General features: G+C 33.4%; 1 pseudogene; it reads left to right on the top strand.

The window, feature by feature from the left end:
• Positions 1-1151: 1151 nt before the first annotated feature.
• LOC120181923 lies at positions 1152-6507 on the top strand (annotated as a pseudogene).
• Positions 6508-16162: the final 9655 nt, after the last annotated feature.

Here is a 16162-nt window from a genome sequence, read left to right as displayed (position 1 = left end):
CACTCGAATTCATTGTGATATGGATATTCGAGAAACATCTAGACAAAACAGAATATGTGGGTGTAGAAATTACTATTATTATTGTAAAAACAATTAAACACAAAATATCATCACCATTCACTTGAATTAAGTAATAACAAATTAACAAAATAAAATTAAGAATTAAATGGTAAATAAAAAAATTACAATAAGAAAGTCCAACAAACAAGTAAATACAAATATAATAAAAATATCAAAAACTATCGATGTCTGCGGTGCGAATATGTTCCGATGGCGGTGGTTGTCTGCTCGAGAGATTTCTTCGTATAACTGGTTCTGACTCCTCACTGTCACCCATCAAAGAACCATTCAAAGATATGACACATTTTTATTGCTCGGGATTCGATGTTGGCGTTATATGTGATTAAAATAAAAGAGATAATAAGTGACAACCTTAAGAAAGTTATCGAACACAATTATTAAATTTTATCAAACTAATAACAATTTGGTATTTGAATATAATTTTAAATATAATAAACTTTTAAAAGACAATTGTTTTTTATATATAAATTTACTATTATTATTGTAAAAACAATTAAAAACACTAAAAGATCATCACCATTCACTTGAATTAAGTAATAAACAAAATTAACAAAATAAATTAAGAATTAAATGGTAAATAAAAAAATTACAATAAAGAAAGTCCAACAAACAAGTAAATACAAATATAATAAAAATATCAAAAACTATCGATGTCTGCGGTGCGAATATGTTCCGCATGGCGGTGGTTGTCTGTCTCGAGGAGAATTTCTTCGTATAACTGGTTCTGACTCCTCACTGTCATCATCATCACCATCATCATCATTGTTGTCTTCGTCATCGTCATCATCAGGAGCAGACACATTTTGTTGATGAGGAACTGATGACGATGTAGCACCTCTATAGAATAAGTACCCTGGAGGTGTATGACTGACTATCCCACTGCTCATAGAAAATTGGGAAAACTCAGAAAACAAAAACATCGATGAGTGAGAAAACTGTAGAGGAGGTGTCTGTGCGGTGATCATCGGTGGTGAGGCTGTACCTGTCAAATAACCAGTGTATGAACCCCAAGTCATATCTACAAACATAGAATCATAATATCCTCTAGGAGGGGTCATATAACTGTGGCGATGGCGACATCTGGTATGAGAACGGCGGTGGCAACATCTAATATGGCTGCGAGGTGTACGTCGTTGCAGACGGTGGTTGTTGTGAAGGTTCCGGTGCTGCAGCTGACGAAGAACCGGAAGCACCTGCTCTCCGTCCACGAGTCGGGGGACGATAGGGTTGTGACGGTGCAAGTCTCTGTCGACGTCGATAATTGCTCTGTCCTCATGCATCCTCGGAAAGCAGGAACGGTTTCCCTTTACTGTTGAACCAATCGTAATAATCATCTGTGACCGTCAAATGGTCAACATAAATGGGTTCTCCATGGGGAATGCACCGACGTCTATCCTCCCATATCATGACCCACTCATAAGCTTCAGCAACCAATCTATATATGTCTTACTGCGTCGATCGGTGTTATGTAATTGGTCGAGATTTTGAGGTGCTTTGGGAATTGGTTGTACAAAACCAAATTGCCGGAGCACGCGATCAGTGGAGTACCACTCGATAATCGCATAACAAATCAAAGGGACCACAACCATCCAAACATCTAATGGGCCCCTTAACACATGTGGGATGCAGATTCTCATATCATCATTACAATAAGGAGCTCATTCAAACTAAAAATATATATAATTCTTATCAAAATAATAATATAATTATATAACTATAATACAAAATAGATTTTCAAACATTTAAATACATACCTCTGTGCCAGCCTTCTGATCATTTAGTAGCCTGATTATTTCTAATTCATCAGGTAGATCCCGATGATTTTTCCTATCAATAGACCACCTATTCAAGAAAATAATTTTTATTATACACTAGATAAAATGATTAATATACAAAATCAGTTTTGTAATTACCTCAATAGTAGCGGAAATACGAATGGGTTCTTCACAACATGACATAAAAAGGGCAAACGATACCATGCCCAAGACTACAGCAGAAGGAGACATCCGCCGATAGCATTTTTCTTGTAGTCAGTAGCTCGACACATCTCTCTATACAGGAATGCCAAAACTGCCGAGCCCCAACTTAGTGATCCAACCAGATGAAAATCGCCAAGATGCCGCAACCACATACAGTGAACTTGGTTGCGCGATTTGTCCGGTATTAACAACCCTCATATCAGCTGTAGTATGCATGCTTGTGCATACTTTTTAACTTCAACCTCTGAGGCGTCCTCACTCAAATTCTAGAAATTTGCATCCAACCTATTTAACAGAATCCGACCACCATTAAAATTTGGCGAGACACCTCTTAGATATTCCTGGCACAAAGAAATTCAGTAACCGTGCGCCATCCTTGAAATCACATCTCCATCCACCGGAAGTTCCAAGTGCATGGAAACATCCTCTAGTGTAATCGTGCACTCTCCGCACGGAAGATGGAATGTGTGTGTCTCCGGTCTCCACCGCTCGACTAATGCAGAAATCAGATTTGGTTCTATCTTACAATGACCTTCATATCTAGCTATGTAACCAAATCCAGCCTCGACTAAATACGGCCAGACACAGGTTGGTATCGCTAACTTAAGGTTGCAGATCAAAGGATTTAATATACGATCGCTCTCCAAAAAATATTAATAATTACAAAAATTAATTTATAAACTAATAATAAAAAAATAAATAAATAAATTATTACTAATAATTTAAATTTAAATTTAAAAATGTTATTGTATCAGCAAAATGTCTCGATATATGATTTTCATCCAAATGAAGCAGACCGCCTTCCATTTTATAACTGCAAAAAATAAAATAATTAAATAAAATACTAAAAAAATTAAATAATTAAATAAAATACTAACAAAATATTAAATAGAATAAAATATACCTTATAAATAAAACTTGAATGAGGTTTGATTTTTGAGAGGATTTGAGAGGATTTGGTGTGGTGAAAATAGTTGAGAGGGGGTATTTATAGGGCGGTATAGAGGGTGTGAACGTTGGTTGGGGACTGAATAAATACCGAAGGCGCGGCCCATGCATGCTTTCTGGATAGGAAAAAGACGATGACATCAGTTTACCTCAAGTATTTCGAGACAGCTCCCGACGGGAAAACTCGAAGGTGCAAGTTTTACGGGTAGAGCTATTTTATCGCAACTGCAACATGCAAGTCTTGTGATTCGTCTAATGAACCCCTTCGTTTTATAGGCAATTTAGGAAGACACCTTAGTAATCAACATCCGTATATGATAAGGGAGAATTTTGCTACTCTGGCGTCGCTGCCTGCCACCACCGTGATCAAGAAATCTCAACCACAAGGGAAAGCACCTCACGTTGGTTATGATCATCTGAATTGGTTGCTTATTGAATGGCTCGTTTTAGCCGCTCTTCCTCCTTCTACCTTAGAGGAGAAGAGGTTATCGAATTCGTTTAAAATTTTGAATCCATCAATACAATTGTGGCCGGGTGAAAAGTACAAAACAATGTTTCGTGAAGTTTCTAGGAGCATGAGAGAAGATGTGAGAGTAGGGATGGGCATGGGTCGGGTTTTGGTCCATCCGACCCGAGAATAAGAAATCTTCTACCCGAGACCCGATCAAAATAAGTTTTCACCTGATACGAACCCGACTCGATATATAACTTAAAAATCCGACCCAACCTGAAATAATAAAAAAATATTTTTATTTAATAAAAACAGTGACTTAATTGGAAAAAAATAATATATAGAGGGGTATTATTGTAATTATTTCTAAATATATAAGATAAAATTATATATATTTTTCGGTGGGTTGGGTATTTTTTACCCTAAACTCGATCAGACTCGACCTGAACATTACATTAAAAAAACTCGACCCAACCCGACTCGAACCCAATTTTTTTTAAAAAAATCCGACCTGATTGGGTTAGGTCGAAACTCATCAAGTTCGGATCTCATGCCCATACCTATGTGAGAGTATCTTTAGGACAAGTTTCTTCCAAGGTCTCGGCCACTGTTGACTTCTGGACTTCCTACGAACAAATCTTTTACATGAGCATCACGTGTCATTGGATCGATGAGAACTGGTCCCTCCGAATAAAGATGGTTATTTAACTCGAATCCGATGGTTTTTTATTTAATCTGATCTTATAGGGTCATTTTTTTAAATCGAATTCGGGTCGAAGTTGGGTTTAAAATAAAAAAAATTGACCCAAACCGATATAATTACAAAATAATATTTAAAATATTTACAAAAATGTTATCTATATATATATTATTTAAGATTTTGGTTTCATCTCCCATTTCATTTTCTCACCTCTTTATTTCCTTCTTTTTCTTTGTTCTTCTTTATTCCGTTCCTCTATTATTTCTTTCTTTTTCTTTAATCTTCTGTCATTAAAAGTATCTTTTGTTTGTTTTTCATTTGATTTCATTGTTTTTTATTTTTACTTAAAAGTTTATTTCGATTATCCCTATAACCAGTAACAGTCGCCTGTCCGTCTCCCATCTCCCATCTCATTTTCACAATATTTTTTTTAAGATTTCATGAAGATTTCAAAATCTAAACGAATATTCAAGTATTGCATGTATTATTTGTGGGTTAATTTTTTTTTCTAATTTTTTTGCTTTGGGATTATTTTTAAAAATCTCAGAAATTTTTATAGTTTAGCTTAGTTGTTTTGTTTGTTTTATTTTTAAGTTCTTTTATGTTTGTTTTATTTTTAAGTTCTTTTATGTTTGTTTGTTTGTCTGGTTAGTAAGAAAGTCGAAGAAATAATGAGAAAAGAAGGGAATAGATGAAAAAAATAATAAAAATCTAGAATTGATCGGGTCGGGTTGAATCAAGTTTTTATTTTAAATTTTGGGTCGAGTGTTGAGTCGGATCAAATCCTTTAAAATCGAAGGTGGGTCAGGTGAAGGGTACTACTTCTCGGGTCGGATTCGGATAGGCCAAAAATCTGACTCAACTCATGACTCATGCTCATCCCTGGTTCCAAAAAAGTGCTTTTCAATATGTGTCAAGTACCTTATCCTTGTACAGGTTCTAAGATATACAACTCCCTGGTAAATGTTCTCAGGATGTACAATATAGAGCATAAAGTACTCTCCTGCACCCACAATAACAGTTAAAGCGCTATCCATGCTTGCCATACTTTAAGGGATAACTTCGATGGTGAAAAAGTCAGACCCTTCTGTTATATCCCTTACACTTCTTGTACATTGAGTTCGATTATAGATGATGTATTGAGAACGGTGAAACCTATTATTTCGAAGATTAGGGAATTCGTGCAAGAGATGAGTGCATCCGTGGATATCTCGAAGGGGTTTGTTCAATTAGCAGCAACTTACCAAGAAGGCAGTTGGCAATTTCCCTTGATGCTTCAACAAGGTGGAGTGGCAATTACCAAATGCTTGATCTTGTTCACAAGGTACAAGGTACTTGTTTCTCTAATGTAAGAACTCCTTATTTTTTTTGGATAATTAAGAACTCCTTATTAGGTGTCGCTATGAGAAGATTTATTTGAATTTTTTTAATATCAGTGCAGGCTGGAAATTCAATGGATGTTGTCAGAAAGAAAAAGGATATGCCGAGAAGTGGGATGTTCCTGAATGTTATGGAGAAGAATGTCGTCAATATCATTCACGATTACTTGGAGCACTTCTACAAAGTCATCAACGAGATATGTGTAAACAAGTATCCTCCTACTATCGGGATGGTTATTGTCTATATAGATCACATTTTGGATACGATTGCAGCTCGACAACCATTAGATTGACTAAAGAATCCAGCTGAAGAAATGTTTGAAAAGCTCATAAGTTACAATGATCAGGTTGTAATATGTTCATCTACATGACAACCATCTCGATCCCCGGATTAAATGTGAACTCATACCCAAGAGTCTCAACTCGGAAAACTATCTAAAAGAAGTAAGATCCCATTTCATTAGAAATTATTTTAGCAACCATTTTTTATCCATGACAAGTGGATACTCTGCTCAAGATATTGATAACGGAGGAAGTGTTTCTTTCACCGAGGAAACCGCTCGAAAGAAGCGAAGATCGAGAATGAGCAATGCCACCTATGAGCTCACTCAGTACCTTTCCGAGTCTCCAACTCCTACAAAGGTAAATATTTTGAAATGGTGGAAGGTCAACAGTACACACTACCCTCGGCTCTCCACAATGACTAGAGACTTTCTAACTGTCCAAGCAACTTCAATGAAACCCGAGGAACTACTTTGCAGCAAAGGCGATGAGATCGATAAGCAACGATATTGTATGCCATATGATAGCGCACAAGCTATCTTATGTATCAGATCATGAACCGAGGAAGGTCTCAAGTTAAAATATAAATCAACCGAAATTAACTACAAGAGGTTGATGGAATTGGCTGTTGTTGCAACTATAGCTAATACCTCAATTTGTACTGCTAATTTTTTCCCCAAAAATTAGGGACTAACCAAAATTTTTGAAATTTTGAAAGACTTAATGAGAATTTTTAAAAATTATAGGATAAAGTTTAATTAAGAACATTAAAATTTTTTAAAGTTTAATATAAATTTATAAAAAAAATTTGAGGGGGTCAAATTAAAAATTTTGAAAATTTTAAGAATTTAAATTATAATTTTAGTATTTTTGCCTTGAAAAAGGGGGAGAAAAAAAACTAGTCTAGCTAATCTCCTCTCTTTTTCACTCTTATTACAATGATAAAATTCGCCCTTATTTATAGATTTTAGTGGTCATTGGATTATTGACACATGTTAATATCTTAGCTATTTAACATTACAGATCTAGATTCCTATAATAGATAATTATAGACATAATATTAAATAATATAAATATCTATATTATTTTATGAATATTTCTAGACATCTACTCTTTCTATATTAATCTAGAATATTCTCAAGATATATCTCCTAAATGATAATTATATATTTACCTAGAAGTTGTATTAGATTTCAACAACAATGTTCAATCAACTTTATCTTCAACTATTTAATCTTTTAGTCCCTAAATTTAACATGATCGTGCCAAAATGCATCAAATACCTCAAACTATCATATAACATGCTTAAAACAAAGTATAACATGTCTCTAATCTAAGTATATAGTACATATATCCACCATATCTCACATTAAACCATCATTAAAATGTATATATCCACCATATATCACCCCTATTTTATTCATGTCAATAATTTTGGGCATGCAACATTACCAGTAGCTCTAGAAATTTGGGTGGTAATTTTTACAGTTATGTCAATAGCAAACTTAGAGGATGATACATTTGCTTTTGGTTTTTTTTCCTGTGGAACCCCTCGTTCTCCCTCAGTGCTTTTTTCTAGATCCTCTCAAAGCTTGTGAATTTCCTCATTTGATGTTTTTGGGCAAACTTAGCATGTATATCAGTCTTCTTACGTGTCACTCGCTCCTCTTTCAACTGTAGTTTGAGCCTCGCGGTTGACATTTTCATCTTTAACTCAACCTATGAAAATACTATTATTCATTAATTCATGCTTATAGTTTCATGAATAAACTATACACACTAACAACAATTTATAAAAATGAGATGCAAAAACAGATAAAATATGCATCATCAAATTAACAATTGTCATCTTAGTAGTTCGTCTAATCTGATTTTTATGTGATTTTTCCACCCGTTCTTTAAGCTCAAACATTTTTTTGGAGCAACCTTTTAAAGAAGCATCTTCTTTATTTTGGTAATAGACAGTTGTCTCTTTCTGTTGCATGAATACAATCATACACTAACACATCCCTACTTTACACTAAATTCCCAAAATAAAACATTAACCTTAAGTTTAACAAATAAATTATCAAAATACGGTTATTCCCCGTTTTGTGCAATGTCAGACGCTAGCTATACTTGCAAAGTAAGGTAAACGATGCGGCTCCAGTTGCATGCGTTTTATTTTCTTTTTCTTTAATTGTCATTGTTCTGATTTAAGTCGATATAAAAATATTAGATTATTATTTAATTATTTTAAAATATTATATTTTTATGTAAATAATTCGTAAAGATTAAACTTTTATTTAAAATCTTAAAATACTACAATACGAGTCAAAGGAAGCGATAAGGTGGAAGATATGGATATTATAATAATGGCGTATCAAATATGACGACGAAATTAAGGAAGTCGACTCGAAAACCTCTAGATGTCTCCTCTTCACACCGATCATGCGGCCATAGACTATTCGCTCTAATTAATTTTCTATCAAAAAAGGGCAGATCCAACATACACCTCTCTTACCCTAAAACTAATTTTAACACATTAAATTAGTGCCGCCACCTATAATCCAAACCATATCTCTTTAAAATCAATGCCAAATTGAATGGATAAAATTAATATAATTATTGATATTTTATCATTAATTAATTAATTAATTTAAATTAAATATTATAATGTTTATTATAAGATAAATTCTTTTATTCAATTTATTCTAGTTATAATGTTTAAAATTCGATCTAATTTGAGTAGCGTATCATCTATTCAAAATTCAATTTGACCTGAGTTTAGAAAGATTTCACCCAAATCAAAACTCAAACTAGATAAAAATCTGCACGACTCAATCCGACACATATATAATAAAGTTTTTTATTCAATAAAATAAAGACTTAATTAGAGAAATATATTGTAGTATTTATTTTTAAATATAAAAAGAAAAAATATAATTATTATTTTAAATAAGTTAATTTAAAAATTATTTAAAATAAACTAAATATTCAATTAGGATAATTATTAATCTAATTAAATTAAATTAATTATATAATTATAAACTAATTATCGTAATTATAAAATAATTAAATTTGTAATTGATATTAAATATATGTGTTATATCCTTCGAAAAGAATACATCCCCTTTAGTGGAGAAAGCGAGATGAAACTTTGCACGACCATTTTTATATCTTTTTTTATAATAAATTTTTAATATTATTCAAATGTTTGAAAGTACACTGAGATGAGAGAAGAAGAATGTATATCCATCAATATTTATTTATTTCTCTTCTCAAATAAAATATATACGAAACTATCTCATTTATTTTTAAATACATAGTTTACTCGTCCGGAGTCAAGGGTGAAGTTAGAAATTTTTGTTAAGAGTAGATAAAATCAAAATATTTATATTTAAAAATTATTAACTTTGTGAAGTGAATAAAATTATTTTTCATTTAATTCAAGAACGCAAAAAGACTAATCCAATGATAATTTTTGGTTCGAATTAGGTTAGATTTTTTGTCGATTTAATTTCCTTATTTGTCATCTGATCTTTTATTTAAAGAGATTTTACTCGATTATATTTTTAGGATAATAACTCGCACACGACCTAATCTGAGACACACATATGTCTAATTATTTTTATTAGGTAAACTAGGGACTTGATTGAAAAGATGTAGAGATATATGTATTATTATAATTATCTCTATATATATAAGAGATAATTTTACTATTATCTTGAATCAATGATTTTTATACTAAATATGAACTCGAACGTCCTTGTTATTAAAAAAACATGATCCAAACTTGAATTTTTAAACAAAAAATGATCTTATAAGGTTGAATTGAGTCGAAACCCATTAAATTCGGGTCTCATGTCTATTTCTAATCAATCCACCCAAATCAATATATTAAAGGATTTATGAGTTCTGGTTTAAATATCTTTATTAAAATGTTACTATGATTGCTAAGTTTTGATACAGTAGTCCAGTAACCCATGGGTTAGGTGTGTCATGGATTTAGTATCCTCGTAGGTAATTGTAGTCATTTAGTAATATTGAAGGTTGAACCCCATTTCGTAGGAAATCAGAAAACAAAAAATGTTTCCATTTCTTAGGAGAACCAATTCTTCTACAAGCTTTGTTTCCAATCAATCCCAAGAATTTGACTAAACCGCTCAAACTGTTAATAAACAAGAAGAACATTATGAAAATATTCCCCAAAAATTCGACAATTGGAACATTCCTATTGTCCTTATAAATCAAATTTATAAGAAAACCACTTTTGAGAGTTTAAATATTTTTTTGTAATTACATTATAAAAACGAAAAAAGTCTTCCTATTCAAAAAGAATATTGTCACACCCCGAAATTTTAATTTAAAATTTATTTAATTTAATTAAATGACCAAAATAGATAATTTTGAAAAACAAATTGGGTCAAGTTCAAATATATAGGAAGTTCAAGGACTAGTCTCATAAATATCCTATTTTTTGATCAATTGAAAAATAAAAAAATGGATTAGGTATGGCTTAGGGGGCTTGAACCCGTAACCCTAGGGCCATGGGTACCCATGCCGTAACCATTAGGCTAGGATCTTATTTGTTTTTTTAATTAATAAATATATGATTTATTATAGTTTGGTTTCAGTTATAACCCATTTTTCAACCCCATTCGTGAAACCAATTCCCATAACCCCCTCCCGGTCAAGTTTTCCCCGTTGGATCGCCCCCTCCTCGTTTGAAGCCTGTTGGGATTTTCGGAAGCTCGAATCGACAACCGGAACGGTTTGCAAAGAGGGGTCGGAACGGTTTTGTGTTTAGGGAGTAAGGAGATTGAAAGATAGAGAATTGCACAGCGATTTATAGTGGTTCGACTTTCTCAATCAAAGTTTACGTCCACTACCTTAGCTCCTCACCAAGAATTTTCCAACAAATTCACTATTTTGTTCTTCTTTTGAGGATAAAGAGTAACCTTACAAACTCCCTAGTTTTTCCGGGCTAAACTAGAACCTTTCCCTAGCTTTTACACGGGATTAGCTAGAACCTTTCCCCTTTACAAAAGGATAAGAAATATAAACAAGAAAACCTCTCTAAGGTAGGTGTTTACAAGATTGAGCTCACAAGAACAAAATATATACAAGAGAAAGATGAAATAAGAATGAAAAACTCTTCTCTTGTGTTTGATTGCTTGGATAGTTGTTCTATTGCTTCTTCAAGTGTCTTTAGCTTGTATTTATAGCCTGGAATGTGTTTGAAGTCGTATATAGTCGTTGGGGATGTTTTGGAGCTGTTTGGGGATGAGAAACAATTAATAAAACAGCTGGAGCGTGGGGGGAATCGGTACCCCCTCATGGGGAATCGATTCCCTAAGTGCAATTTGTTTTTGACCGTTAGACAGGGGGGAATCGGTACCCCTGGGGGAATCTGTTCCCCCTGGGGGGAATCGGTACCCCCTGGGGGGGAATCGGTACCCCCTGGGCAATATGATTTTTCTTGAAACCCTTTAAAAACAAAATATTTTTGGCTCGATTAAGGCTCGAAATACTTTGTAAAATTGTTTTAAAATAGTTTAAGTATAAAACACAATTTTACACTTTAGTAAGGATTAAAATGAACTTTGAAAGACTTGGAGTAATATTTTGATATTCGAATAATTACATCGAATATACTTAGAAAATCTTTTGTAAAATCTTAAAATTCATTTAACTTAATTTGTTATATCGAAACATCAAAATGTTTTCAGCAATCTTTCCCTTTTTGATATAACAAAACATTTGAGTAATTTTAAGATTTTGAAATAAAGTTTGAAATTACTCCCTCTTGCTTTAACACTTCTCCCCTTTAACACCTTAACACTTCTCCCCCTTTTTGTTAAATCAAAAAGACTCTAATCTTTGAAGTTCAAAATAACTTTGGAGAGTAAGTAGTAAATTTTACATTTTAAAAATCATTTGAAAAAATCAAAGCTCCCCCTCAATAAATGCATTCCAAATAAAATTTTGCTTTTAGGATCTTGACACTTAAACAAAATTGAATTTCAACAAAGAATAACAAACATGTTAGTAGCATATGAAATTCAGTATATCCAAGACTAAAATACTTTATGCAATATCAATTGTTGAATTTAAGATCATATGCATAAAGTTTTCTAAAAATGCTATGCATTTGAAAAATTTTGATATCAATTATTAGAGATATATCATTTTTATTTAAACCGCATGCATAAACATTCAAATTTAGGTCAATTTTTTTTAAAGATTTATAAAATAAAAGTATTTGAAAAGTTGATATCAATTGTTAGAGAGATATCATTTGCATTAAGACAAATTTTGACCAAAATTTTATTATGATGAACTAAAAATTCTGAAAAATCATTACAACTTTAAAATGTTCATCATAATCATGTTTTCAACATACATGAGATTAAAACAATGATGCATAATCATTTAAAACCAAAACTCATGCATGCTTAAAATCAAATGAGCAACCAAATAATCCAAAATTAAAAGTATTAAGCTTAGAGGTTACCCATTCCTTTTTCATGTGTGGCTAGAGCATCTTGAATATCATCATTTTCATCGCAATTGCTTCCACACACCTACAAGAGACATTTAAGTAGATTTTGGTATCCAAATTGCTTTGGATCCTTGAACGTTAGTTACAATGCCCCTTGTTCCTTTTGGAACCCATACTTGCCTAATTTTAAAACCGTTTTCCTTTCTTCAAAGGAAAAGTATGTTCCATATGACCATGATAATGACAATGTGAGCATTTTGCCATATTTAAACATAATAGGTTGTTTTTAGAAATTAATTCTTTTTGTTTTATTAAGCTTTCAAACTTAACACCTAACTCAAAATTTTCTTTTTCTAAATCATTTATTTTGATTTTTGAAAGCTCTAAATTATTTTTCAAAATTTCATTTTGATTTTCAAAATCAACTTTTGCTTTCAAAATCAAATTATCTTTGTTTTTGAGTTTTGAAATTAATTTCGTATATTTGGAATTCATGGTCTCAAATCCCAAATACAACCTATTATAAGCATCTTGTAACTCATCAAAAGTAAATGAATTAAATTCATTTGAGTTAGAAGATACCTCGAATTCTTCTTGAGTGGTCATGAGGCATAGGTTGACTACTTCATCTTCATCATTGGAATCATCTTCATCACTCCAAGATGCAACAAATGCCTTATTCCCCTTTTTTATTTAGAAGAGGACATTCATACATGACATGCCCCTTTCTTTGACAATCGAAACATATCGGGGGACTCTTCTTCTTGGTTGATTCATGTTTCACTTCCTTGGAAATCATGAATATCTTGAGTTCCTTCAAGAGATTGACCATCTCTTCTTTTTGTTCATCATCGTCTTCATCCACCTCATCACTTGAATCTTGATAGCTTTCATTGATGCCTACGTCCTCATTCTTCTTCTTCTTCTTCTTCTTCTTTTTCTTCTCTTCCCTTTCTTCATCTTCCTTCACCATCATCTCATGAGTGAGAAGGGAACCAATTAGATCGTCGAGAGTGAGAGACTTTAGGTTTCTTGCTTTGATAATGGTCATCTTCCTCACAAGATTCTCATTTGGGATTACTTCTCCATATCCCTTGAGACCGCTGACAATCACGGAAAATCTATCCGTCATAGCTTTGATGTCTTCATCGGGTTTCATCTTGAAGTTCTCGTAGCTATGGTTGAGAAGACTTGTCTTCGTTGGTTCCTTCATGAGTGACTTGGAGCTTATCCCAAATCTCTTTGCACTAAAACAAGATGAGACTCTTCCATATTCATTTGGGCCTAAAGCACAAAATAGAATATGCATGGCCTTAGAATTAAGCTGTAAATATTTATACTCTTCTCTACTCCAGTCGTTGTACTTGCCAGGTGAAGATCAGTAACCGTCCATGATTGAGTTCCAAGCTCCTAGATTGTAGGATTGAATAAAGTACATCATCTTATTCTTCCGATGTGCATAATTTTCTCCATTGAAGAAAGGTGGCTTGTTGACCGGTTGTGAATCCATAATAGGATATTCTTCAAGATAATAAGCACCGGAGGAAAAAGCCATTTCTTTGTCGGTTGCATCGGGAATTGGTAGAGCTTCTTCGAGGACCATCTCAAGGTGGTTAAACCTTCTTAACGAGTTAGGCTCTGATACCAATTGTTGGGATTTTCGGAAGCTCGAATCGACAACCGGAACGGTTTGCAAAGAGGGGTCAGAACGGTTTTGTGTTTAGGGAGTAAGGAGATTGAAAGATAGAGAATTGCACAGCGATTTATAGTGGTTCGACTTTCTCAATCAAAGTCTACGTCCACTACCTTAGCTCCTCACCAAGGATTTTCCAACAAATTCACTAATTTATTCTTTCTTTTGAGGATAAAGAGTAACCTTACAAACTCCCTAGTTTTTCCGGGCTAAACTAGAACATTTCCCTAGCTTTTACACGAGATTAGCTATAACCTTTCCCCTTTACAAAAGGATAAAAAATGTAAACAAGAAAACCTCTCTAAGGTAGGTGTTTACAAGATTGAGCTCACAAGAACAAAATATATACAAGAGAAAGATGAAATAAGAATGAAAAACTCTTCTCTTGTGTTTGATTACTTGGATAGTTGTGCTATTGCTTCTTCAAGTGTCCTTAGCTTGTATTTATAGCCTGGAATGTGTTTGAAGTCGTATATAGTCGTTGGGGATGTTTTGGAGCCATTTGGGGATGAGAAACAATTAATAAAATAGCTTGGAGCGTGGGGGGAATCGATTCCCTAAGTGTAATATGTTTTTGACCGTTAGACAGGGGGAATCGGTACCCCTGGGGGGGAATCTGTACCTCCTAGGCAATCTGATTTTTCTTGAAACCCTTTAAAAAGAAAATATTTTTGGCTTGATTAAGGCTCGAAATACTTTGTAAAATTGTTTTAAAATAGTTTAAGTATAAAACACAATTTTACACTTTAGTAAGTATTAAAATGAACTTTGAAAAACTTGGAGTAATATTTTGATATTCGAATAATTACATCGAATATACTTAGAAAATCTTTTGTAAAATCTTAAAATTCATTTAACTTAATTTGTTATATCGAAACATCAAAATGTTTTCAACAAAGCCACTACCTGCCGGTGGGTGCCACCGCCGACACCATCTGAAGCGTCAGGCCACTGCAAAGCAAACTCAGCCGGTCACTCGCTGAAATAACTTACCATATGCCACTGAGGAGCATTTGTAAGTTATTCGAAACCACCCCCTGTCATCTCGGTTAATTGATTTTCCCGATTGTTCAAGGCGTCGGCTCGCCTCACCACCACCGTAGCTAAACTCCTCGTCGACATCCGTCTGAAACCCGATTGGGTTCGTTGTCCAAATCCGTCCCGTCACTGATCGTCATTTTGGGGTAAGTTTTGAATATTTTAGGTTTATTAAACTATTTTGGGTTGATTTAATGGGTTGTGGATCATTTTGAGTGAGTGGAAACTATCAGAGTAGTCAGTTGTCGCCCCTCGACCAGTCTATGTCATCACGCGCAGTCATGCGCCACCGCGTACGCGTAGGGCTCGTCATCGCCCACAAAAACCTTTCTAGAACAGTATGAGTTTGACCTAACCGTTAATCTTCCTGTTAACTTTGACCAAAAAGTCAAATTTTTCAAAAAGTCATATTATATGTTTATCGATATTATGAGTTCGAATCTGAAGTCTGTTTTACCAAATTCGAACTCGAAAGCCTCTGAATTGATTGTCAAACTCGATTATGCATATGTAATTTAAGTAACTTAATTAAGTTCATTTAATTTAAGGTCATAACTGAGTAATTTATGATGATGTCATTAATTAAGGTACTCGTGCATCTCCTGATCATTCGTCTACTTGACCTGGTTCCTCATGATCTATCCGTCCTCGTGATCTCGTGATTACTCGTATAGCTCTGAAATCCTGTTAAATACCCAGTTCAGAATATTACTCTGATTATAACCCTGTCATGATATGACTTAGGTTCTTGTATAATCGAAGAGCGTAGTGAAGCCGGTGCTTGATAGATCTCCCGGACTAATTCTTTTTGCAAGGTGTGTTCCTTATGTTCTATATATATATGTTTTAAATACATGTTTGAAATATCATGTGCACATGACTGTTTTACCTGATTTATAATGTGACTATCTGTTTTGACATGATTTCGCATGGTTTATCTGTTTCAACCTGATTTTTTATTGACTAAAGTTTTAAGCTTGATTGTCTGATTCATGATCTCTGGTTACCGTTTATACTGAATTGATATATGTTTGAACTCTGATTCCTGTGCTATTGTTAGTTACTGTCTGAAATTATTTTTTTTGGGGTACTCTGGGATCTGATATGAAGTCTATGCAAGTTCAGTT

This window comes from Hibiscus syriacus, unplaced genomic scaffold (assembly GCF_006381635.1).
Source record: "Hibiscus syriacus cultivar Baekdansim isolate YM2019G1 unplaced genomic scaffold, ASM638163v2 tig00112609_pilon, whole genome shotgun sequence".
NCBI lineage: Eukaryota > Viridiplantae > Streptophyta > Magnoliopsida > Malvales > Malvaceae > Hibiscus > Hibiscus syriacus.
Note: the sequence above shows the minus strand (reverse complement) of the source record. Positions and strands in the feature narration are given on the sequence as shown.